The sequence below is a fragment of the Mauremys mutica genome, chromosome 8 (genome assembly GCF_020497125.1).
Source record: "Mauremys mutica isolate MM-2020 ecotype Southern chromosome 8, ASM2049712v1, whole genome shotgun sequence".
Classification (NCBI taxonomy): domain Eukaryota; kingdom Metazoa; phylum Chordata; order Testudines; family Geoemydidae; genus Mauremys; species Mauremys mutica.
In genome coordinates, this window is record NC_059079.1 from 14,266,880 (window position 1) to 14,291,621 (window position 24,742).

The 24,742-nt window shown below is 43.1% G+C and overlaps 1 protein-coding gene across 1 annotated transcript in view; it reads right to left on the bottom strand.

Annotated features, from left to right (window-relative positions):
* DAB1 (DAB adaptor protein 1) overlaps positions 1–24,742 on the bottom strand; it is a 418,072-nt gene that overhangs the window by 346,667 nt on the left and 46,663 nt on the right. The window contains exon 3 of the mRNA XM_045028235.1: positions 15,411–15,480. The gene's annotated coding sequence lies outside the window, so the exon portion shown is untranslated. The remainder of the gene's footprint in view (positions 1–15,410; positions 15,481–24,742) is intronic.

Here is a 24,742-nt window from a genome sequence, read left to right on the forward strand (position 1 = left end):
ACCTGAGCAAAGGGGAGGAAATGTCACTTTGAGCCACAAGACAGTGAACTGATGGCACAGGAATTCACACCACAAAATTCCCCTTTTTGGCACACCCCTCCCACCCTTGACAGCAGTAGTTCATTGTTATGCCTTGGCCACGGTAGGAGAGACAGGGGAGAATTAAAACATGTGGAGAGAGCTTTGTATAACCCACTGGTGAGTGTATATTCCGGTTTTTTCTGAGCTGATCTACGGAGGATATGAACGGTTACAGTCCCCAACTACAGAGCTTTAGCTCAAGGTGTAGTAGCTCATCGTCTTAGCCCCTGGTTCAATTCCCGGTGCGTCAGCCAAGATGAGGTCTGTCACATAAGTGGTGATTCATCCAGGATTCAAATTGCTGCCTTATGAAATATACGCAAGAGACCAAACAGCCAATGTCAGGCGGGTTTATCAATATGATATAGGAAAAAGGTTCTATATGATACCAGTCTCCTAAGAGCAGTCCTGAGCAGCAATGTTACATTCATCTTATGCAGAAGGTGTGCTCCCCAAAGTTAAATCCCTAAAACCATCTGTTTATACCCTACTTGTTTACCAGTAAAAGATATGATATACATCACCTGAAACTGGATTCAATTAAACAGCTTTTTACCTGGTTTGTTTCTGACACTGTGGTGTATCCCTTTATCTTTTGTTCTGAACACACGCATGAAGCCTTATCTTTGTTCTGGGTACATGCACAGCAGGTACTATGGGGTGTGAAGACACCTCCAACACCTGTACCAGCATAAATAGGTATGTGAAGGTAATTCCCTATCCATTGCTACAAGGAAGCAACTACATATCCTGATACTGACAGCTTTCCTATCTACATAACATCAGCTAATGCAAAGTGTTTGGGGATTCTTAGCGTAAGATTATAATCAAGGTACAGGCCAATTTGGGCTATATAACTGCTAAATTAATGCTTAATAATATGTATACTTAAATGCTTGGAATATATATTGTGGGTAGTATTGTCAGCATAATACATATGTATGCTAGCCAGCGTATATAAGTCAACAGCATCTATAAAGGCACAAACAATTATGCATGAATGTTTTATTTAACCACTATGTATGCATCCTGAGCTCTAGCCAGTATGCTTTATAAATCTCTAGAACTAAATAAACGATGTTACCAAATGACTTTCTATGCAGAAGTATTTATAAAACCCTAGCTGTGGTTTAAAATGTGCATATATACAAACATTTCCAAATATGATACTTTATAATTCAGTGTTTAAAGACACACACAAAAAAATCTATAGGTGAGATAGCAACTACATACTCCACATACACCTTCAGCTACACCCTGTGATGCTGGCAAACCAGATGCCAGCTCATGCCAAGTCCTCATGCCTCACTTGAGTACTACCAAATACATAGATGGAGTCAGTCTGGTGCACCTGGGTGTTAATATTATTAAAATAGGTATTAGAGTTATAAAAATGTTCTTAGTGTTTAGACTTTATTGAATGCTTGTAAGTTGCTGCATGCATTAATCTCACTTATAACATCTGTATCCCATATTGTAAGGTAATATTTGATCATCTGCTTTGTAACCTTCTAATTATGTAAATCACCAGACAAGAGAGAGAGAGAGAGAGAGAGAGAGAGACTAATTAGTGTGAAATGCTGGCCTCCAACAGAAGGTAGTATGGTTTCAGAGGGGTAGCCGTGTTAGTCTGTATCAGCAAAAATAAGGAGGAGTCCTTGTGGCACCTTAGAGACTAACAAATTTATTATGCCCAAATAAATGTGTTAGTCTCTACAGTGCCACAAGGACGTCTCGGTTTTTTTTAGAAGGTAGTACGTGTTGCCCCACAAGGAAAGCACATCAATACCAGAACCAGATAAACTATTGTGGAACATCAAAGAAAACAAAAACTCACTGTTGATTGCTCTCTCTCTGCACCCAAATGATGAGGAGACATGCAAGTGAATTCCTTCCATCAGCTGAATATTCAGTTAGAAGCAGAAGGGGGGAAGGGATAAAAAAACCCTAACAAGGAGGAACTGCATCAGGGGTTGGCAAACTTTTTGGCCCAAGGGCCACACTGGGGTATGGAAATTGTATGGCAGGCCATAAATGTTCACAAAATTGGGGGTTGGGGTGCAGGAGCAGGTGAGGGCTCTGGCTGGGGGTGGGGCTGGGGATGAGGGGTTGGGGATACAGGAAGGTGCTCCGGGATAGGACCGAGGGGTTTGAAGGATGGGAGAGTGATCAGGGCTGGGGCAGGGGGTACGGGCATGGGAGGGGGTCCGGGTGCAGGCTCTCGGCAGCACTTACCTCAAGCAGCTTCCAGAAGCAGCAGCGTGTCCCTCCTCCAGCTCCTATGCGGGGGCATGGTCAGAGAGCTCTGCGTGCTGCCCCGTCCAGTTCCTGGCCAATAGGAGCTGCGGAGGCCATGATTGGGGTGGGGGCAGAGTGGGAGCCAGAGGTGGGAAATGCTGCTGTTTCCAGGAGCCGCATGGAGCGGGGCAAGCCCCGACCCCGCTCCTCGGTGGGAGCTTAAGGGCCGGATTAAAACATCTGGAGGGCCAGATGCAGCCCTCAGTCTGTAGTTTGCCCACCCCAGAACTACATCCTTGTGCTGCTTGGATCTGAGAGGCAAGAATTACTGAGCATAAGCAAAAAAATCCCCAGTGCTTAGCGTGAGGTAGCCCTAAAGGGCATATCGAGCTTGCTTATTATGGAAGCTTCTACTACTTTTTGAAAGTTAAGACTGGAACTCATTTGTTTACTTGCTTTAACCTTGTAATTAACTCTCGTTTGCTTTTCCTATATAATCAATCTTTAGACAGTTTATTATAAAATTGGCTACAAACATCTTTGGTATGAGAGCTCAAGTGCAATTGACCTGAGATAAGTGACTAGTCCTTTGGGAGTGGGAGTAATCTGAATATTGTTGTGATCGTTGGTGTAAGAGACCATCTATCACAAAGGTATGCTTACCAGGGTGGGAAGACAAATCAGAATACCCCAGGTGACCATCTGTGTCCTGGGGCTGTTATAGTGTCTGAGGACTTTAGACTTTGATAATTGGTTGGTGAAATCACAGCCATTCTGGGGTTTGTGCCCTGTTTCCTAACAGTCTGCCCTGAGGTTGGTACACTGAACTCCCAAGTGTCAATGCTCAATTTAAAAGTTATAATAGGTATTTTATATTTCAGTCAAGACACGACAGACCTAGTCTCTAAGTGGTGTAAATCAGGAGTAAGGGTCGTTCCATTGACTTCAGTGAAGCTATGCTGATTTACACCAGCTGACTACCTGGCCTGGGGTATTTATCAGAGAAATAAAGAGGCCAAAGTGGCCAGAATTCCTTAAAATAAGGCATGCCACTGAGTGAAATAAAACACTAGATGCTACTTGTACATACATTTCTCTTTTTTCCTTTCCATATACCATATGCACACACACATTTCTCTTGACTATGGATTCTCTTTTCATCTTATGAAATTGAGCAGCAAGATCCCAAAGTTACATTAAAGCACAGTCGCCAAATCTAAACAACATTATGACCCCTAATTCTGCATTTATTTCCATCCCTTCTGTCTTTCCTTCTAAGGCCCTGTTTCTCCAACTGGCTCTGCAGAGAGTCCATTAACTTCAGTGTACCTCTGAGAGGGTGCAAGGGGCTGCTCACGCAAACCACTTGGAGGATGGGGTCCCAAATTCAGAACATACCTCCTGCTTGGATCCTGGGACAATTTCCCCCTTTTAGCCCCTTTCTCAACCTCTGTGCAGACCTGACTGGGCTTGGTCCTGCTTTGAGCAGTGGGTTGGACTAGATGACCTCCTAAGGTCCCTTCCAACCTTAATCTTCTATGATGTTTATGGATATACTGCAATCTGGTAAATTACCAAAGGTATTATTTATATGGAACCTTTTGTTCTAGAAAGATCCCTAACTGTCATTTTCCTTGCTGTGCACTGCAATACAATCTATCTTGTTTCATAGCCAGAAGTGCCTCTCTATCCTTTTGTCTTCCTTTCCTCAGCAGCTCAACTATTTTTTTGAGACACACAGGATAAGTGTCAACAGGTGTGATGGAGCGTAAAAAGGTATGTGTGCCTATGTTTCCATAAAAGACCGTATAAGCATGACGCATGGGCAGAGAAGGCATAATTCCCAGCCAAGAACACTGGAACATCTGTCTGCCTTCAGCTTGTTCACTATGGTAAAGGCTACATACCATCAGTAATCCAGCTGTGCAAAGCTTTAACATTTAAAAATAAAACAGTAGCTTTTGGGGCTCCACAAGGCAAGATTTTTACTTCTTTGAATTAAGCAGAATGATGCATGTTTGAAATATAAAAAGCAAAAAAAAATTTAAAAAAATTCCTCCCACTCTTTGACCTTGCACAGGAGATCTTTGCAGATCAGATCAATTATAACATGGCTGAGTTTCGTATGAATAGACCAGCATTGCTCAGAAACCTGTTCCACACGATAACTACAACTGCTGTGGCAATATCAAGCCACTGATTTTTTTAAACCAGTTTTCCCATTAATTTCATCAAGGAAGTGACCTAAAAGTAAAGTCGAAAAACCACTGTCACTAGAGCTGGGCAAAAATTTTTGGACAAATAGTTTATTCACAAAAAAAATGCAGTGTCAGATCAACAAACTATTCAGGACATGAATTCGCTAAATTGTTTCAGCCAAAGAAATGTTTCCGATTCACAAAACCAGAGGAGGAGGGAATATGAATATTAAATAAATTAATTGGAGCAGGAATTGGAACCAAGGTATCCCCCCTGCCAGCTGAATGCCCTGACCACCACAGAATCATCCTCACTGACTTTGTCTGTTTCAATTAATATGTAAATGTTTATGCAAAGTGGAACAGCTTCAAAAGGAGAGATTGAGGGTGATCCACTGCAGAATACCTTACTGCCCAGTAGCTGGGCACTCGCCTGCATCATGGGAAACCCACCTACAAGTGCCTCCTCTGATCCAGGAAGAGTGGGGATTTGAACTCTTGCCTCCCACACTCTAACCATGAGGCTTTTGGGTGGTAGGGGACCTCCTCCAAGTTTGTGAAAAGTGTTTCCAAATTTCCTTTATTTTTAATAATAAATAAAACGCAATAATAAACCATTAACATGCTCAAAATCAAAATGAAATGTTTTGTATGACTCAAATTCATTTTTGTTTGTGTTTTGCTGAAAAAATAAAATTGTTTTAGGTCAATCAAACCAATTTTTTTCCAGTTTATTCAGCAAGCCAACCAACCAGTAATTCACACAGCTGTAATTGTCACTCACACACACTTACAATCGCCTACAGTACCAAAGACAACAATTTTTCACATATTCCTCCAATATTTTCCTATAGGTACCAAAATAACCCACATCCAGTGCTTTCTGTTCTCAAGAACTATCATAAGTTTAGGTGGGATTTTCAAAAACACTCAGTGTTAGCCAGTGGTAAAACTCTCACTGAATTCAATAAAAGCAGAGCTAAGCCAATGCTGAGAACTTGTGGAAATCTCACCTTTGTGTTTGTTATCCTATTGCGACGCAGGCCCAAGCCCAGAGATCGGCTCTGCTAGTAGTTTATTCTTTCCCTGGTGGGAGGAAAGCCGAGAAGGGGTGTTTCTGGAGACACTGGCTCCAGGCATTCTGCTGCTAATTAATGGACAAAGCTATGGTGCTATAATAACTTCCTACTATTTTCAGCGCTGGCACTGTAATGCCTTTAAACAATCTTTCCGGCTAATTCCAACAGTCTCAGTTCTATTGTCTCTTAAAATTCAAGCCTCACTTCACTTAAATAAAATGTGCCACTAGTGTAGCTCAGCAGTGAGTATGTGAGAAACAGACAAACAATTGCATTTCCTTACTGTTGAAGCTACAATGTGTGGGAAGAAAAAAAAATGAATGAAATAGTTACATTTCCCCAGATGCCTTTTGAAGACAAGAGATAGATGGGGGGAAACAGTTTATGAGGGCTAGTACAAAAGAATCATGCTGGGCTGTTTTTATTTTATTTTTTAACAAATGACTGTGTTCGCATGTTTCAGCACTTCTTGTTGGTTTCATAAAATACCTGGTATGACCCAAAGCCCTCAGACCAAATTCCCCTGAGCGTTGAGTGTCCAAAATCCAGACTCAGACTTCTAGGTTTGGCCTCTTCTCTAAAATATATCTGCTTTCTCCTGTTGATTCCCAAATGCTGAATTGATTGTAAATTGAATTCAGCTATCCAGTTCATGTCCCTCAAAAACTATTCATCTGGAAGCTTTATAACCGTTCCTCTACTCCCTCTGTCCCAGTGAACTCGCCCATTTAATTGGTAATATGAAATTATTTGTGATGTGTGTGGCGCCCCAGTGTCCACATCCAGCATTGTAAGTGCTAACCATATATTTGTGGTGTTGTTACTACTTCAAGCCAGGGGGTGCAGCAGCACCCCTAGTCCCAGTACTTATGTCCACATCCTTAATTCCAGCAAGGCATCACTTTTCTTCCCACCACCCACTGGTAAAAGCTGGAAATCGAGACCTATATGGGAGACAAGTGGTTCTATAATTTCTTTATTCTCTGGACCTCTTTCTAAGGGAAAGCTGCCTTCTTGAACCATCTGTTCATCCAGTCCTCCTCCATGTGGTTCTCAGAATGCTTCATTTGGAAGATCAGCAGCCCATGGACCACTGATGTGCAATAGACACAACTAGTTTGAGAAGCTCTGTGATATGTAATGAAAAGTTTTCTAGGCTGAAAAATGGATGGAAATACAAGCAGTGGGATTTCTTTATAGCCGTTTCTAAAAATTCTGAAGTTGAAGATGTCTTGGGAGCAAGCACGTCCCTAGCAGCATGAAAAATGTTAACACAGATGTTGCACAAACACAGGGCTCTTCAATGGCCACAGTTATTCACTCCAGATGTCCCACTTTCTAGCTGCAAGAAGGTTAGGGTAGTAATAACCTAGCTATTCTTTTCACAGGCAGCATTTCTGTGAGAAATAAAAGCTCAGTGAAAATCTCCACTCACTCTACAACAGTGGTAAAAAAAAGGCAAACAAAAGTGAAGATGTACAAAGAATGGGATAGAAAATAACGGTGAAAAGTAGTACAATGCCATTATATAAGTCCACTTCACCCAGAATACGTGGTTCAGTTCTTGTCACCCTTTCTCAAAAAAATGTACCAGAAATAAAAGGGGTTCAGGGATGAGCAACCAAAATTATTACAGGCAAAGAAAGATATGTGGGGAAAGACTGAATAGACTGTTTAGTTTAGAGAGGAGACAAATAAGAGGGGACAGGACCAAAGTATACACGAAAATGGTCTAGAGAAAGTAAATTGAGTTCTCCAATCTACCCTCCTTCCATACAAAAACTGGAGAAAGACAATGAGATTGAAAGGCAACAAATTTAAAACTGATAATAGGAAATGCTTTTTAACAGAATAAAACAAAAAAACCCAACCCCTCACAACATTAACCTGTGGAACTCACTGACATTTGATATGACTCAAGAGTTTAGCAGAATTCAATAAATGATAGACATCTATGTTGGATAGTGAGAACATCCATAGTTACATTTGATAAGATTTTTTATTTTTTTTATTTTTTTAAGAGAGATATAAACTCTCATGCTACAGGGGATAAAACAACCAGTAACAGACAAGGGTTAGAAATAAATTTCCTCTGTTGGAAGGTTATTCCACCACTGTTCACTGCAGAGTTTCCTGCAACCTTCTTTGAAGCACCTGGTACTGGCTACCATCAGAGTAGGGTGACCAGATGTCCCAATTTTATAGGGACAGTCCCAATTTTTGGATCTTTTTCTTATACAGGCTCCTATTACCCCCCATCATCTGTCCCGATTTTTCACATTTGCTGTCTGGGCACCCTACGTCAGAGACAGGATACTGGACTAGATGGACCACAGCTCTAATCCTGTCTGGCAATTCCTATTTGACTATATAAAAACATATTAATGTCCTCTATTTCTGTGTTATGTCCCAATTAAGTTGTTAATTCCTCAGGAATTGGAATACCTCAGTTAATACCTCACTTATTTGTTCAGCAAAGCACTAAGCTCTTCTGTGGCACTCCGTAAAGTAGTAAATTAACTGCAATAAGTCATCTGCTTTCCCATTGTCATTTGATCATCCATGTCTGGATTTCTGGGTTTGAGAGAATTCTAGTCACAGAAGAATCAAGTTGCTAGCCCATAAGTTGCCAGTAATATCTTTGATCTCAGGATGAACTCCTTAGAGAAAAACCCAGCTTTTGTGGTAGATTTCCTCACTTTAGGCACAGGCCTCAGCAAGGGATGGTGTATATGTTTCACAACCCTACGAGAAGCCTCAGCAGGCATTTGGTCTCAGAGATACCAGTGGGACCACTTGTGGAGTACAGTACTAATCAGCATCAGTGAGAGTGGCAGAATCTGACTCCATATAATTCACCAACACCACAACCTTATACAGGAAGAATCTGAAAAGTGGCAAAACTCCATCTTTTCCCCATTTCCACACCTACAAGCAAAGTTGAGAGTCAGCAGTGAACAAGGAAGAAGGGGTTAAGAATCTCAAGATATTCTCTCAGTTTTGGTGCATTAATAAAAAAAAAAAAGAAGAACGAAATTCCGTGATATTCCCACATCAGCTGTACAATGCTCCTCTGTGAATCAAACTATCTAGTTTTATTCCAGACATGCTCCCCTTTAGCAAGCAATTCAAGGCCGTACATTCCAAGACTTGATACAAATTTGAAAGCAAGACTGAGAGTCGGTTTCATTTTATTGTTTGAAGAAGTTAAATGGGGTGAACAGTAGAGCCTCACAGTAGGAAACAATAGACTTCACTGCCTTGAAACTAATTTGTCAGACATCTACCAGCATTACCTTCAGTGGGAATCAGAGTGCTACAGTACGCAGATAAGAGCCGTTTTTAAATACAGAAAACTGCATTAACATTATAATTAATGGTAGGAGTTAAACACGCAACATCATACAAAATTAGAGGAACACATTCCCAATGGGGGGGCTTTAGGACACTATTTACTGCTTGCTTTGCTCATTGCCACTGTGCTTAGGTATTATAACCCTCAGGACATGTAAAATCATTAACCACTTTTGAGCCTCTTTTGACCATTGCATCTTACTCTCTAAACTCCCTTTATTCTGCGGGGTTAACCCAGAGCCTTAGCATTATTGCTATAATTGAAATCAAGGCTAATGGAGAGCTCTTAAAAAGGAAGAACCACACAGGAGGCTGCTATGATGTAAAATTCCCCAAGCTAAGTTTGGTCTCATTTATTAAAACATTTGCCTAGAGCACACCTGAGGGAAAGGTACCGATATCTCTTCACGCCATCTATATACATGACCTCTAGTGGTCCTCTGCCACAGCTTCCATCATTTACAGCTCCAGAGAGACTGTACTGCTGTCTATGACCTCCAAATTCCTGTATGGTCCTAGGGGAAGACTCCAAATTGGAACCTCTGGGAAGCAGTCTCCTTTCCAAGGGTGACTCCTAGATGTATTTTGCTGCTCTATGAGAATATGATGTAGTTCACCCCTGTCTACAATTGCCAGGAAACTATGTCAGCCCCTTGCTAGCAAAAATGAGCCCTAAACACTTATAACAGGTTAATCTGCTGGGTATAATCAGAACTGCTCACTTGTGTGTCATAGACTCTGTAGTGCTATCAACTACAGGAGAATCTTCTTTAGTACAAAGAATAGGAACTTGTGCTTTTAAAGCAGACAGATCTGAGTTCTATCCTTACAGTTACCAGAGAGTTCTGAAAGGGCCCTGTATGCAACATTGTGAAGTGCTAGATGGGCACAGGCTGTTTCCGCTGACATAGCTGGAACTTAACAGGGTCCATAAGGCAGATCTCTTAGAGACTGCAGTAAACCTGCAGGTCTGGGAGACTCTGCACTGCAATCACCAGCTGTGACTTCTAGCAGCAGACTGTGAACTTTCACTCAAAAATTCTGGTGGCTTCTTGGATCCTCATACGACTTGGATTCTTTTAGGCCCAAGGGATACTATACTGAGTGCACACATTTGTTTTCAAGTCAGCAGGACTTTGCAAGCTAAATCTAAAATGGTACAACAGCACTAAAAATCTGAGTCCTCGGTTTCCTCAGATGCTCTGATCTGCTGGCTAAGTTACTTGCGCAATCTAGGCCACGCTTGTGGCTATAATTCTCTCTCCTCACTTCTTCTATGCAGCATGCAACTGCAGTCCTCATTAGACTTCTCTCTGTCACTCTGAAAAGCACTCTCAGCTTCCATGTTCTACTCCAGTTCTTTCCCAGCTTCCCTCTTCCACACCTATTAGCTCTCAGCTTCCTCTTTCATGCTCTGCTCATGCTCAGATACTGTGGGATTTTATTTTAAAAAAGATAATCTGCCCAGTAGGACTCCATCAGCTGCCTTGAAATGAAACCTCGGCTCTTCAGATCATTCCCATCCTCCGTTTGCTCCCGCACTTGGAAACATGGGACTTTACACCAATTAAAATACTCTGTGCCAAGCAGCAATAATGATCCATATCCCTCATGCCAATTTGAGATGCCCTTTTATGTGTTCCATCTTATTCTGGGTATTTCATTATCTCCTCTGAATGCTCTAGGCACAAATACAGGAACATATTGCCTTAATATTTAAGTTTATATCCCCTTCTGTCAAATGGAATAACGCTAGATCTCCTTAAGGCCAGATATTGGCTTAATACATTTAGAGACCATTATGATCATGTAGTCTGACCTATGTAACAGAGGCCATGGAATCTCAGCCAGCAATACCGGCTTCAAGCCCAGAACAAGACCAACTGAGTTAGAGAGTTTTTAAAAATCAAAACGTCCAAACCTGATTGGCCGTGCACAGGTGCATAAGAGGGGTGTGGGAGAAGAGACGTTATGAAGCTTGCACAGCAGCAAGTCACAGTATCACTTGGGAGTGAACCTACTGCCACATGCTAGCACCACCAGATGTTCTAGAACCCCAGAAGGAGTGGGGGAGGGTGGGGCCACAGTCGCACACCTCTCTCCCCATACCAGCCAGTACAGCTCATCAGTTACGGACAGGAGAATATGCCATATGCCGTTTCCTAGGGCCCCCAAGAAGAATTCAGCGGCACCAGCCGGAATTCTGCCTGTTGCAGCCCTTCTTCCTTCAGCTCGTTTAAAGCACTTTTCAGCCATAGATCTTAAAGGCTTTCACAGAGGGAAGTTTCATTATCTTCATTTTACAGATCGGGAAACTGAGGCACCGAGAGGTGAGGTGATCTGCACAAATTCACGCAGCAAGTCACTGGTGGAGCTAGGACCTGAACCGAAGCGCCCTGAGACATTTCCCAATGCCTTAAACATATGACCACCCTTTCTATCCTTCACGTATCCTCCACTGAAGGCAAGGGCTGTAAGGCACAATGGTTTGTACTGGGGGGCCATCATCGCAGTATGTGAGCACCTTCCATTGACAAAGAACCAGTGTGGCATCAAATCAAATACAGACCCCTTCAAACAAAGCCCCACAGATCCTGTTGCAAAGATGGTCAGTAATATTGAAGAGATGGCTTTGGGCCTGGACTATGCTGATGTTTATTACAGTGGTACCTAAGGACCCACCAAGAATGGGGCCCCATTCTGCTCCACAGTCCCTGCTTTGGAGACCTTACAGACAAAATAGACAGAGACGGGATGGGGGAGGGGTAAAGACACAGGCAAAGGGAACAATATGATGGCAGCAGTTCCTTTATTTGGTGGGTTTGGTTCAGAGGAAAGAAAAGTGGAGGGAGATGGTACACTGAAGGGAAGAAGGTGAGAGGGGCAGGGTAGGGGAAGGGGGCAGAGATGGAAGGAAGTGGAGATGAAGAGATGGGGTGGGAGAAAGAGGGATGGAGCAAACAGCCAATCAGCACAGAGCAGAGAAAGTCCAGTCAAAACCATAGAATGTCCAAAGGTCCCAGCTTTGGCTGCTCCTGCTGGCTAGAGTCTGTGGCTGGTTCTTCTCCAGGTCTTCTAGGTCAAGACCTGTCAACAAACTGAATGGGAACCCCTACTGACTTGCCCTCCTCTGCGTGCGGGCATGATTTGGCCAACCTAGCTGATTCACAATTGGTAGCTTCTAGCCATAAGGTGACTATCTCAGTCACAGACTGTAAGTGCATACATGGGGAACAGAAATCGGATAGCAGAGGGCTTCTCAAGCAATCAGAGAAAGGTATAACACGATCAGCTGGCTGGAAGTCATAGCTAGACCAACTTCAGAGTGGACCTACGGCTTCATTGTTAACAGCAAGGGTAACTAACCATTGGAACAAAGCACCTAGGGTTGTGATGGAGTCTCTATCATTGGCAATTTTTTAATCAAAATTGGATGTTTTTTCTAAAAGATCTGCTGTAGCTCAAACAGGAAGTAATCCAGGGAAATTCTATGGCCTGTGCTATAGAGGAAGTCAGTCTAGATTATCACAATGGTCCCTTCTGACCTCAATCTATGAATCTTTGAATTTAGTGCATGCCAGGGAATAAATGCATAATTTGATTTTCAAATGCTTTCAAATGAAACCATTCCCCCACCACCTCCACAGCCAAAAGGTTTCTAAATATGTTTGGAAAAACAATAATTTCTAAAGGAAATCCTATTATTTGACTACCAAGCTAAATCCTGATAAAATTTAACACGGCCAAACTTTCAAACAGTCCACATAGGTTTCTGTAACAGAAACCCACCGAGAGCCCCTTCACTTTTTAATCATAGCAGGCACCATTATTTAGCCTGCAGTAGAGAAGCACCTTGTGCTCCTGTAATACCCAGAGATAGCTTAACAACTTCTATTTATTTGGATCAAAGACAAGTACTACATAGGTTCACAATTTGAACATTTTCTTAAACAATGTGCTCAGAAAAGGAAACAAACATAGCTTCAAAACAGGGTGGTAGAGGACAAAACTGAAAATCCTAAATTTGTTTCTGCTCAGCCACGGACTCTCAAATTTTTTCATAGCATGGACTATATCTTGTGGACACCTTTACCCCATTTCTGGTTGGGCTATCTCCTCTCCCATTTGCAATTGAAGGGACCACCTCCATCCACTTGTAGTCCCATGGACCACCTGCTCTTCCATTTGGACCCAAACTATTTCAGGTTCTTTTCTATTTATAACAGTTTTTTTTTTAAAAAATCTCCCTATCTCCAACATCCTAGTTCTTTTATCAATCTCTGGATCCCCATGAATCTACAGTGGTGGTTGGGTGGTGATATACTTCATTGACTTTCTCTTTCCCGGGTGTGGGTTGGTTTCCTGACCCAGGGCCGCAGAGGGCATGCAGGGATACTAAACGTAAGTGTCTGAGTCTAGTATATTTTATATACACACACACATACTCTTTCTCATTTGTTAATATCATCCCAGATCTTTAGAGTTCCAAAGGATTTCCTGCACAAGAGAGTGCATTCTATTGAATAACAGTGAGTTGCGCACACTCTGCCGACAGGCCAGGAGGAAATTGGAGGCTACGGGAATAAATATATTATATAAAACAGGCTGCCTGATGATGTGGGGTGGTATACGGGTTTGCTTGGTGTGAAGACAGTACGATTCCATAACTCACACGTTACCTTGAAGAAGTGCCTATGAAACCATTACACAACGCCACCGTGTATTCTATGTACACCACAGAAGGTACACACATGCTTTAAAGAGTTTTTTAGCATTGTTGAGGCTGTGTTTCATAACACTCTTTACTACAACTGGCAGGGTGGGAGGAGAGAAGCGAGTGGTCAGGGGAAGGCAGAGAGCTACACCCACCATCTTCACACACAGGGCTCTCAAGCAGTCGTGTGTCTGAGCCAGTCCAGCAGTTCCTGCACACCCTGGTGCTCCTGCGCCATACAACAGAAACTGCAGCTACTCGCCCAAGGCAGCTGGCAGTGCAGAGCCAGACAATGCCCTCGCATAGGAGCTCAGTGGGAGAGCATGCAAGGAGCCTCCTCTCACACTTTGCACAGGCTTGCCACAGTCCCAGTCCCTGGGCCTGGAGAAGCACAGAGACCACTTCTGAATTAGCCCCGGTGATGCACATCCCCAGCCTCTGGGTGCAGTGAGGAGGGAGGGCACAGGTCTGCCTCACTCTGACAGACCACTGGCCGGGCACACCACGGGGAGCGCTGCGGGCTGCGGCTTCCAAAAGGCTGCACAACGGGAAGTTCCAGGAGGGATTGTGCCTCCCTCCATGGTAGTTCACCTCTGCACCACCCTGTACCCTGGTCTGTACTGGCACAAAATAGGCCAAAATGTGGAGCAGCAATGCCAGCAACCCAGGTAAACGGCCCCCACTTTAGCCCCTGCACAGAAGGTTCTAGTTCCTACTAGGTTTTACCTTGTTCCTTGTAATTTAAAAGTCACTAAAGTTCTTATGACATTTGTGAAGTGTTGTGCAATAACATGCATAAGCCATGGGGATTCTTCCATTCTCCCGAAGACACAAGAGCGAACAACATCATCTTCCATTTGCTTTCAGCACCATATGAGCCGCAAATGATGAACACATAATACAGCCCATGAAAGCCAGGGTTCTTTTTCTCTGCTTGTGTGGCCAGAGAAGAGAGGAGTTTCATGCGATGGTGAATGAGAGCTCTAAAGTGGATATATATGACAGAATAAAAGACTTGTAGCTTCTCTAATAGCTAATGTTGCTAATTAAAACTATTTTGGAAGAACTGAGACTAGCACATTATTCACCCAGCTATATGCTATAAATAAGAGACACAAACTGACGTGAATAGCTTTCATATGTCAGCTGAATAAATAGATTTGATTGTGCCTTTGAAAATAGCATATCCAGACATACAAGGTAGAGAACTGAGAATTGCTAGGATATTCTCCTTTATCAAACAGCAATTATTTATTATACTGTATGAGCTATGCAGTATCATTTCTCGCTCTTGTTTTCCAATTTATTTTTTTCATCTTAAATCAGGGCTGTTTATACTCTTTCACAGGATGTCTTTAGTTGAGGATCTAGGCGACAATGCAGCAGTGTATGAGACATCTACGTTATTGAGACTGGTGATATCAAATGTACCTACTAAAGAGTATCATAGGATGGAATAATAGATCTGGAGGAAAATAGACTAGGCTACAGAAAAATAGATACACTGGTTTCTTTCTTTCCAGCAGCAATTAGAAAGGGCACTCAAAATGCAACATGTCTATTACAGAGAATATTCACAGAATATTTATTGACAGCAAATGCTCATTAAAAAAACCCCAAAGCTAAAACCCTTGAGAACATCTGCTGACATTAGCAATACTGTTATCCTCAGTGAACACCCCAGAAATGACTTTTACCATCTGCAACAAGTTTACAAAGTTATTCGTTTTTTTTAAATAGAATTACCTCCGTCCTGTATGAAAAATTCCTTCCAACCATGAAGACTAGATCCCACTCGCAGCCACCATGTTGTTCACTGTTTAAAACAAAACAAATAAACACCAGTTAGAAAATGACATTTACTAATCCAGAGTTCTGATGAACTTGAAGTCATACACATACCCTACTACAAAATCAAGATTTAGGGTCAACTATCACATAACGAGGTTGCAGGAGGCTAATCAAGTTCTATAGACATATCAATGTTACCATATACCTAAGATAAGAACACTGCAATTGCAATATTCTTAAGAAATACAGTGTATAAATAACTATACCTTATTTAAGAGTGCAAAAATATTTGGCTAGAATTTACCTTTAATAATATAGTGTTTGTCCTTATTTTCCCCTCATTTCCTTCTGTAACTAAACAGTATTCCTTAGGCCAGTGGTTCTCAACCTTTTTCCATACCAGGACTCCTCCCTTCGCCCCTCCAAACCCTCCTTCCCTCTAACCCAGACTCCTCTTCCATTTAGCAACATAGTTAGGGCTTTGTGGATGCGATCCCCTGACCTTTGAGTGCACACTGAAAAACCGTGCCCTGGGGATTCCTTATACTTCAGCAGGCCCACCACAGGCTTTGCCTTCTGTCCTCTGCCAAGGGAGAAAGAGCTGGCGGGAGGGCCAGCGAGATGAGCATAAGGAGCTGCAGACAGGGCCCATCTGAGCTCTGGCTCTCTCTTCTCCCTCCCCAAACCTGTGTTCCACTGTCTCCTCTGCCCCCTCCACTGGTCATAAGTGCTTGGAGAATAGGAGTAACAAAAGGCTGCAAGAGCAAATGCTCCCCTGTCACTGAACTCTTCGTTCTGGTTCAGAGAGCTCATTCCTTAGACAAGCACTGACCAGGGTATGCAGAACCTTTCACCAGAGCAAGATGGCAGGTAACTAAGACCTTGTCTACTTAGGAAAAGTCGCACAGCTTTAATTATAGCAGTGACGTTAAATCAACTCAGTGGAGATGGAGTTATACATGTGTTTATATTGTTACCACTTATTCTTACGGGAAGGGGAAGAAGATATACTGGATAAGGCACTTTTAGAATAGTATAACTGTGTCCACACTAGGCGTTGTACTCATATAAATACCTCATGATAAAAAAAAATCATCACACTGACAGAGTTATGCTGGTACAAAAACTGTGTGAAGAACAGACCTAGGTACAGGGAATATTGCAAATACTGTTGCATGCTGGGAGTTTTCATTGAATTTCAGTGGGAGTTGGGGAGCTAATTAGGCTCCTTTGAAATGCACAGCCATAACATCACCTAGGCTGTGTCTATACTTGCAGGCTTTTGCCTGCATAGCTATGTCGGCTAGGAGTAGGATTTTTACCGACAAAGCTTTGTCAGCAAAAGAACCGAGGGTAGGTGCAATTTTGCTGGTGCAATTTATGTCGCTTGGAGAAACTGGAGTAAGCTGTACCAGCCAAAGTTCCGTTTTGCTGCTATAGCTGCATCAGAGCCTTTTAGTGCAGCATCGCTCCAGCTGCAGTGGCTAAATCGTGAATTTGTCAGACCAGCCTCAGTTCATGTTCAGTTTAATGCAGAGGTCGGCAACCTTTCAGAAGTGCTGTGCCGAGTCTTCATTTATTCACTCTAATTTAAGGTTTTGCGTGTCAGTCAACATTTTAATGTTTTTAGAAGGTCTCTTTCTATAAGTCTATAATATATAACTAAACTATAGTTGTATGTCAAGTAAATAAGGTTGTTTAAATGTTTAAGAAGCTTCATTTAAAATTAAATTAAAATGCAGAGCCCCCTGGACTCCGGGCAGTGTGAGTGCCACTGAAAATCAGCTCGTGTGCCAAAGGCGGCACGCGTGCCATAGATTGCCTACCCCTGGTTTAATGCTACAGTGCTAAATGCCATACTTCTTCCTGTCTTGGTCCTCCTGACAGACTCAGGCTGGTGAAGCTGCAACCTTCATGCATTTATTTAATCAACTGTAAATTAGCAGGTTTTTGCTGTAGTGGAATTATGTTTGCCAATAAAAGGGAAAAATCTATGATAGGCTGAAAGAGTTTGCTGGCTAAATATTGATTTTGAAGTCTTGGCTGCACTGACTGGATACTAACATTCTTGTTTACCTCTCTCTTCTGTTTCTGACTTCTTGCCTAGGAATTTAAATAACATTTAAGCCACTTTTACTCAGGCACAAACTTCTATTTTACAATAAACCCTAACCAGCCAACAGCAATATAAATCAACGTTAAGGGCAGATCCAGGGCTTTGTGCTCCACAGGTGGGGAAAGACTGCTGTACACATGCCATGAGCAGAACACAGATGAGTGGCAAACTGATTCCTCCACCTGTGAGGAGGAGCTGGAGGCTGTACAAAGCAGCAAGGGCTTACAGACATCAGTTCCTGTGGAACCCCAAGGTCTATAATACAGATCAGGGAAATGGTGTCTCCTCATGGAGGGCCCTCACCCTTCTCACCAGCAAGTGGTCACACCCTCACCTCCCCCGCCCTTTGAAGGGGGCAGAAGGTGTGGGGGGGCAGTAAATAACATTCAGTGTGGCATAAACTGTTTTCTGGCTATCTGAAATGTCTTGATAGGAGAGCCGGTCACAAGAGTGACAGCTCCAGGGATCTATCTCCCCCCAGACCTGACAGAGCTCCCCAGGGCCGCCCAGAGGATTCCGGGGGCCCGGGGTCTTCGGCACCGGGGGGCCTTTCCGTTCCGGGACCCGCCGCCGAAGTGCCCCGAAGACTCGCGGCGCCCCCCCCCCTGCCGCCGAATTACCGCCGAAGCGGGACCCGCCGCCGAAGCGCAGCCCGGTCTTCGGCGGTAATTCGGCGGAGGGGGGCCCCCACCGCGGCTCTTCGGGGCACTTCGGCGGTGGGTCCCGGAAGGGAAGGGCCCCCCGCCGCCGAATTACCGCCGAAGACCGGGCTGAACTTCGGCGGCGGGTCCCGCTCCGTCTTCGGCGGTAATTCGCCAGCGGGGGGTCCTTCCACTCCGGGGCGGAAGGAGCCGCCGCCGGCGAAGACCAGGAGCAGAAGAAGCTTCTGCGCCCAGCCCCGCAAGAGTTTTCCGGGCCCCCCAGAGCGAGTGAAGGACCCCGCTCCAGGGGCCCCGAAAAACTCTGGTGGGGGCCCCGGTGGGGGCCCCTGTGGGGCCCGGGGCCTGGGGCAAATTGCCATTCTTGCCCCCCCCCTGGGCGGCCCTGGAGCTCCCCCAAAACCTGTGGAACCCCAACCTCTTTTAAAGAGAAGTTTCCTGTTGCTTTGGGGTCCTGTGTTCCTTTATCCTCACCCATGTTCATCTCCACATCACACATCTGGCCTTTCGCCTCCACATTATTTCAATGGAAGCTATAAGAATCAAAGGGAAGGTTCTCGTCCTTTAAGTGCAAGCTGAAATTATTTTTTTAAAACACAACCTTTAGGGAGTGAGAGCAGCCACAGAAAAGAAGCAATGGATGGTAAGGACGGAGGGGATCTAATTCCAACAGTGTTGTTTTTCAAAGTGATTCTAAGAACGATATTGTGAGGTTCAATGTTCATTGTCTCTCAAGCAATCTATATTACATATGCTCTATTTACAATGTTTCCCTCCTCCTCCTCAACTTCTAGTTCTGCGGGCTCAACCTGGGATCTAAAAGACAAGCTGTAGGCTTTCTGGCTTCCATACCACCACCAGTAATATGAATATTCTACAATCAGAATTTAGTTAACATTTCTGTTGCTAAAACAATAGCCACAGTAGAATGTAGTTCAACCTCCAGATGTGTGTATACTTAAGTATAAACCTTATTTTCCTTGCTAAAGCAAGCAGATGTGACTGAATACACAAAGGGGACAAGATGCCACTTTAAAACAAAGTCACTTTGCTTGCCAGACCTGTACTTGAAATTAAGAGCTTTGAGAACCCTGGACAGAGATGTTCTCTGACTGGCAGTCAGTGATGTCATACCCGGGTCAATTACAGAAAGTAATGCCTGTATTTACCTTTAAAAAGAAATAATTCTCTCTCTGAAATTGCAGTAAGACACTCCAGACATCCCATTTCCAAGGGATTACACTGCACTTTTCAGGTAGTTAAAAGTTGCTGAGCCTTTTGACCTTGTGCCTCCAAACATTACTGGAGCATTATCACACACAGGAATGCACTGCTTGTCATGTGTGTCTTATTGCTTAAATAAAGGTTGGTCATTCAGCAATCTGATCTGCAGACATCAGGTTCATCTGGCATGAACGGTTACAAGAAAATAACATATATGTAATAAATTACACTATTAATTAGTTTATGATTTCATCTGGGAAATGGGATATATAAATAAAATTAAGAAACACTAGGGAAAAAGTATGTCAGGCTGGAATAAAGGCATTTCTCAGGTCATTGCCTTAAACATAGACATTTCATGCTAGGATAATGCTTACATAAGAAAAGTAAATCTTTGAACATTACAAATCTGAAGTCACTAGAGCTAATCATCACACCAGATGAGACCCTGGTTTGGTTTATCATAATAGTGTTCAAAGTATAATGAAAATTAGGCAAGGTGAAAATTGATACCAAGAGCTCTTTTTAACAGCTAAGAAGTTAACACTATTAAATTGGAAATCAATATACGTTCCAAGTATTGATCAACAGAGCAGAGGTCTTTGGGATCTTGCCTCCGTGGAATGAATACCTTACAATCACTAGAGAAATTGTACCTCTACAAATATTTGTACATCTGCATTCGTTTATCTTGCATGATTAAATACAGACTGCTTCTTTTCTTCCTCTTTATCCCCTAGGGAAATTTATCATCAAAATTATTGTACAGTAGTCATTACTCTATCTTCACTTAAAACTTGCCCTACATATTATTTTGGGCTGAAAAAATGTTGCGTTGTATAGTATTTCCTAGAACAGTCTTAATCATTACATTTAAAAGATTGCTATACGGCAGCTTACACTGCATTAGAGAGAAATAAAGTGGAAGTCCATATCTAAATGTTACAATTCTTATTCGGCTTTTGTTCCACAAATCATAACAATGCAACATTTCAATTCCTTAAAAGCTTTCCCTCACTAATTATGGAGACTCAGGGTTTTACCCTCCTGCTCAAAAAGAGACACCGAGTGGCTTCTGTCTGATTTAGCTGGATAGCAGGGAAAGTAGGTGGCAAACAGAAGAAGGCTATAAGGCAACCTGCAATCAATTCAGAGGTAGGTAGGTGCCTTAAATCAATTTTATAGGGACCACACTCAGCTGGAAAAGCCAGGCTGGTAAACAAAAAGATAAAATATATTTTGTTATCTTTGTTTTACATTTTTGTTTAGGACAAAGAAAGAACAACAGATAGGGAGAGGAAGCAAGGTCTAGTGGTTAAGTGAGTCAGATGATCTGGCCTTGATTCCCAGCTCTGCCAATGATTTGCTGTGTGACCTTGGGCAAGTGATTAGACTACTCTCTGCCTAGTTTACCCGTGTGTAAATTGGGGATAATAATGCTTTGCTCACAGTGATGCCTAAGACTAGATTAATTAATGTTTATAAAGTGTTTTGAGATCCTTGACTAGAATAACGCAAAGTATTATTATGATTTTAAAAGAAGTGATGAATAGAGTATATAAAAAGATTAATAACTTCCCTTCTGAGCTTCTGGGAAAAGATTTTTAATATTAATCTGCAACTAAGAGTATAGTAATTCTTGAAACACAGAACCCTAATAGCGAGGACAGAAGGAATTCTTGATGGACACCATAGCGAAGCGAGACTCACCAGTGTGGCACCTCCTGCTGGTTATCCTGGGAATTAGCTCTTGTCCAGCCCAGAGCGCCCTCTGCAGCCGGAGTCTCGCCTGCCGCTGGCCCCATGTCCCTCCCGAACCCCAGTGCCCTTTACCTTGGGGTGCTGCCCCAGCAGTACCCCACCATGCTCTGGGTCTCCCCTCCCAGGGGAACCCCCAACCCTCTCACCCACCTTGCCTCAGTGGCTACTGCCAGTCGTCATCCAGCCCCCGCTCACTGGGACAGACTGCAGTCTGTCATGGTCAGTCATCATTGGCAAGGGGGTTGGACCAGCTGCCTCTGCCTAACCCCGGGCTGCACCTCTGCAACCCCAATACCTCTGTAGGCCTTCGCCAAGGCCTGCAGCCTGGGGGTTTACCAGGCTGGAGCCCCCCAGCTTCCTTGCCCTATTCCCCAGCACTGCTCCAGTTTCAGGTACCGTATGTTCCCCGGCAGCCAGGCCCTCTCCCTCCAGGGATGGAGAGAGACTCCTCCAGCTTCTGGCCCCGAGCCCTCTTCTCAGGGCCAGCTGGGCCCTAATTGAGCTGGCCCCAGCTGTGGCTGCTACTCCAATCAGCCTAGCTTGACTGCTTTTCCCCTGTTCACCAGGTGGGGCAGCCGCCCCACTACACACACACGTATTAGGATTGATGAATATGCCTAGAGTAATATAAGGCCCACTGCAGATGCTCCATGTGTTAAATTCCTATTGGCTTCATGAATAAATAAGGGCTGCAGGAATTAACCCATAGGGTCATTAATAAACAGAATGTGCAACGTCCATTAACTAGTTATAACTCCGCATCTTTGCAAAGGACGTGGAGGAAGGAAGGCAACGTGAGGAGGAAGATGCTGAGCTTCAGCTAGTCTCTCAGTCACCGGGACCAGGAAGTGCCCTGCAACCTGACACATGATGAGAGGTAGAGGTCAAGGTCGAGATCAGTTGCTTCCTTTTCCTCGATTTCATCATTGGACTTAAGGCAGACAAATTAGTCTTCATTTTTTTCCCTTTTAACCACTGATAATTTGATACGAAGACACCAGATGTGACGGGTTGGATCACAGAACCCGCCTTGGGAGCTGCCAACTGATGTGCCAAGACTACCTTTGCTCCTGTTTTCCCTGCCAGCTCAAGACTTGCTGAGCCAGGCACTCCCGTCTGCTCCAACAAAGACCCAGGGTCTGAATTATTTGCTCCAAAACTGCAGGTTTACCTGAAAGCAGCTCACAGAAGTGTTCCTGTCTCTAACACTCAGATGCCCAACTCCCAATGGGGACTAAACCAAATAAATCCGTTTTACCCTGTATAAAGCTTATACAGGGTAAACTCATAAATTGTTCACCTTCTATAACACTGATAGATATGCACAGCTGTTTGCTCCCCCAGGTATTAACACTTACTCTGGGTTAATTAATAAGTATAAAGTGATTTTATTAAATACAGAAAGTAGGATTTAAGTGGTTCCAAGTAGTAACAGACAGAACAAAGTGAATTACCAAGCAAAATAAAATAAAATGCACAAATCTATGTCTAATCAAACTGAATACAGATAATCTCATCCTCAGAGATGCTTCAGTAAGTTTTTTCCTCAGACTGGACACCTTCCAGGCCTGGGCACAATTCTTTCCCCTGGTACAGCTCTTGTAGCTAGGGGATTCTTCATGATGGCTCTTCTCTCTCCTCTTTGTTTTGTTCAACCCCTTTATATGTCTTTTGCATAAGGCAGGAATCCTTTGTCCCTCTCTGGGTTTCCACCCCCTCCTTCTCCATGGAAAGACACCAGGTTAAAGATGGATTCCAGTTCAGGTGACATGATCACATATCATGCAAGACTTCATTGCCCACTTGCCAGCACATACATATACAGGAAGACTTACAGGTAAAACATGCTCATCTGCAGACAATTGTCTTGGTTAATGGGAGTCATCAAGATTCCAAACCACCATTAATGGCCCACACTTTGGATAATTACAATAGGCCCTCAGAGTTATTTCATATTTCTAGTTTCAGATACAAGAGTGGTACATTTATACGAATAGGATGATCACACTCAGTAGATAATATGCTTTGTAATGATACCTTACAAGAGGCCTTTTGCATGAAGCATATTCCAGTGACATTATATTCACTCGTCAAATTTTTATAAAATCATAACGTCACACCGGACACCAGCAAATGTTCCAGGACTGTCCTGATGAATCTTTTTAAAGGGCCTCCTATAACTGAAGGGACTGTGCTGATTAGCCATGCAACACCCTAGAGGGGCAAATGAACGCATGTAAACCTCACAGCTGGAAAGACACCCAACGCTATATAATAGCAGTTCTTCAATGCCAAAAATGACACTCATTCTTTTCCAGCAAATTACGCTATTAATTATAACGGGGTTTTCATGGCAGATCCTGTTCAGGGCGTGGTATTTTCGGTGTCCTTTTGCCCTGTGCTGCCATTTTACATGTATAAAAAGCTTCAGACATGCAATCAGCTGTAAAGATGGGCAGCATCAGTAGAGATCTCACCCAAGAGGATTCTACCCTGGGATCAGGGATGTGTGAAGATCTCCAGTTGCAGGGCTCCAGATGCTCTGGGACAATTGTAGGTAAGTCAGGGTTATGGCTGGTGGACCCATGCAGTATACAAATACATTTAGATAAAACTTCCATATGAGAGGGAGCAGAAGGACAGTATCAAGCCTGACATCCTAATGTAATAGCAGCCCCAAGCTCCCGTCTGCATGTAGCAAATAAATAAATAAATAAAATAAAAATAAAAAAATGGTGTGGCTTTACTCCATTCCCAGAATTTGGCCCCAAAAGTTTAATGAGATTCTTATACAGACAATAGGTCTGCACATAGATTTTTTTTGTTTTGTTTTGGTGGATCTACTAGTGGGAAAAAGTAGTCTCCCCAAATCATACAGGGCAACCCAACAATCCAAAGAACTACAGATAGCCCGAAACCCAGTTGGTGTCTTTAAGTAGCATTTTAATTATTTGACTTAGTGAGAACATTTAATATGGTTTGTTTGTTTTCTACAACACCGTCAGTGCTGGGGGTTCTCTTCTGCTTTAAATACCAATATAATCTGTGCCTGGAGTATACCCAAATAAGGCCACCTACCACAAAAGTACTTTCTGCATCCAACCTGAGAGTGAGAACTCTGGAAAAAAAAACAGGAGTACTTGTGGCACCTTAAAGACTAACAAATTTATTGTAGCATGAGCTTTCGTGAGCTAAAGCTCACTTCTTCGGATGCATAGAATGGAACACACAGACAGGAGATATTTATACATACAGAGAACATGAAAAGGTGGAAGTATGCATACCAACAGGCAGAGTCTAATCAATTGAGATGAGCTATCGTTAGCAGGAGGAAAAAAAACTTTTTGAAGTGATAATTAAGATGGCCCATAGAAGGTGTGAGGAGAACTTAACATAGGGAAATAGATTCAATTGGTGTAATGACCCAACCATTCCCAGTCTTTATTTAGACCACAGTTAATGGTATCTAGTTTGCATATTAATTCAAGTTCAGCAGTCTCTCTTTGGAGTCTGTTTTTGAAGTTTTT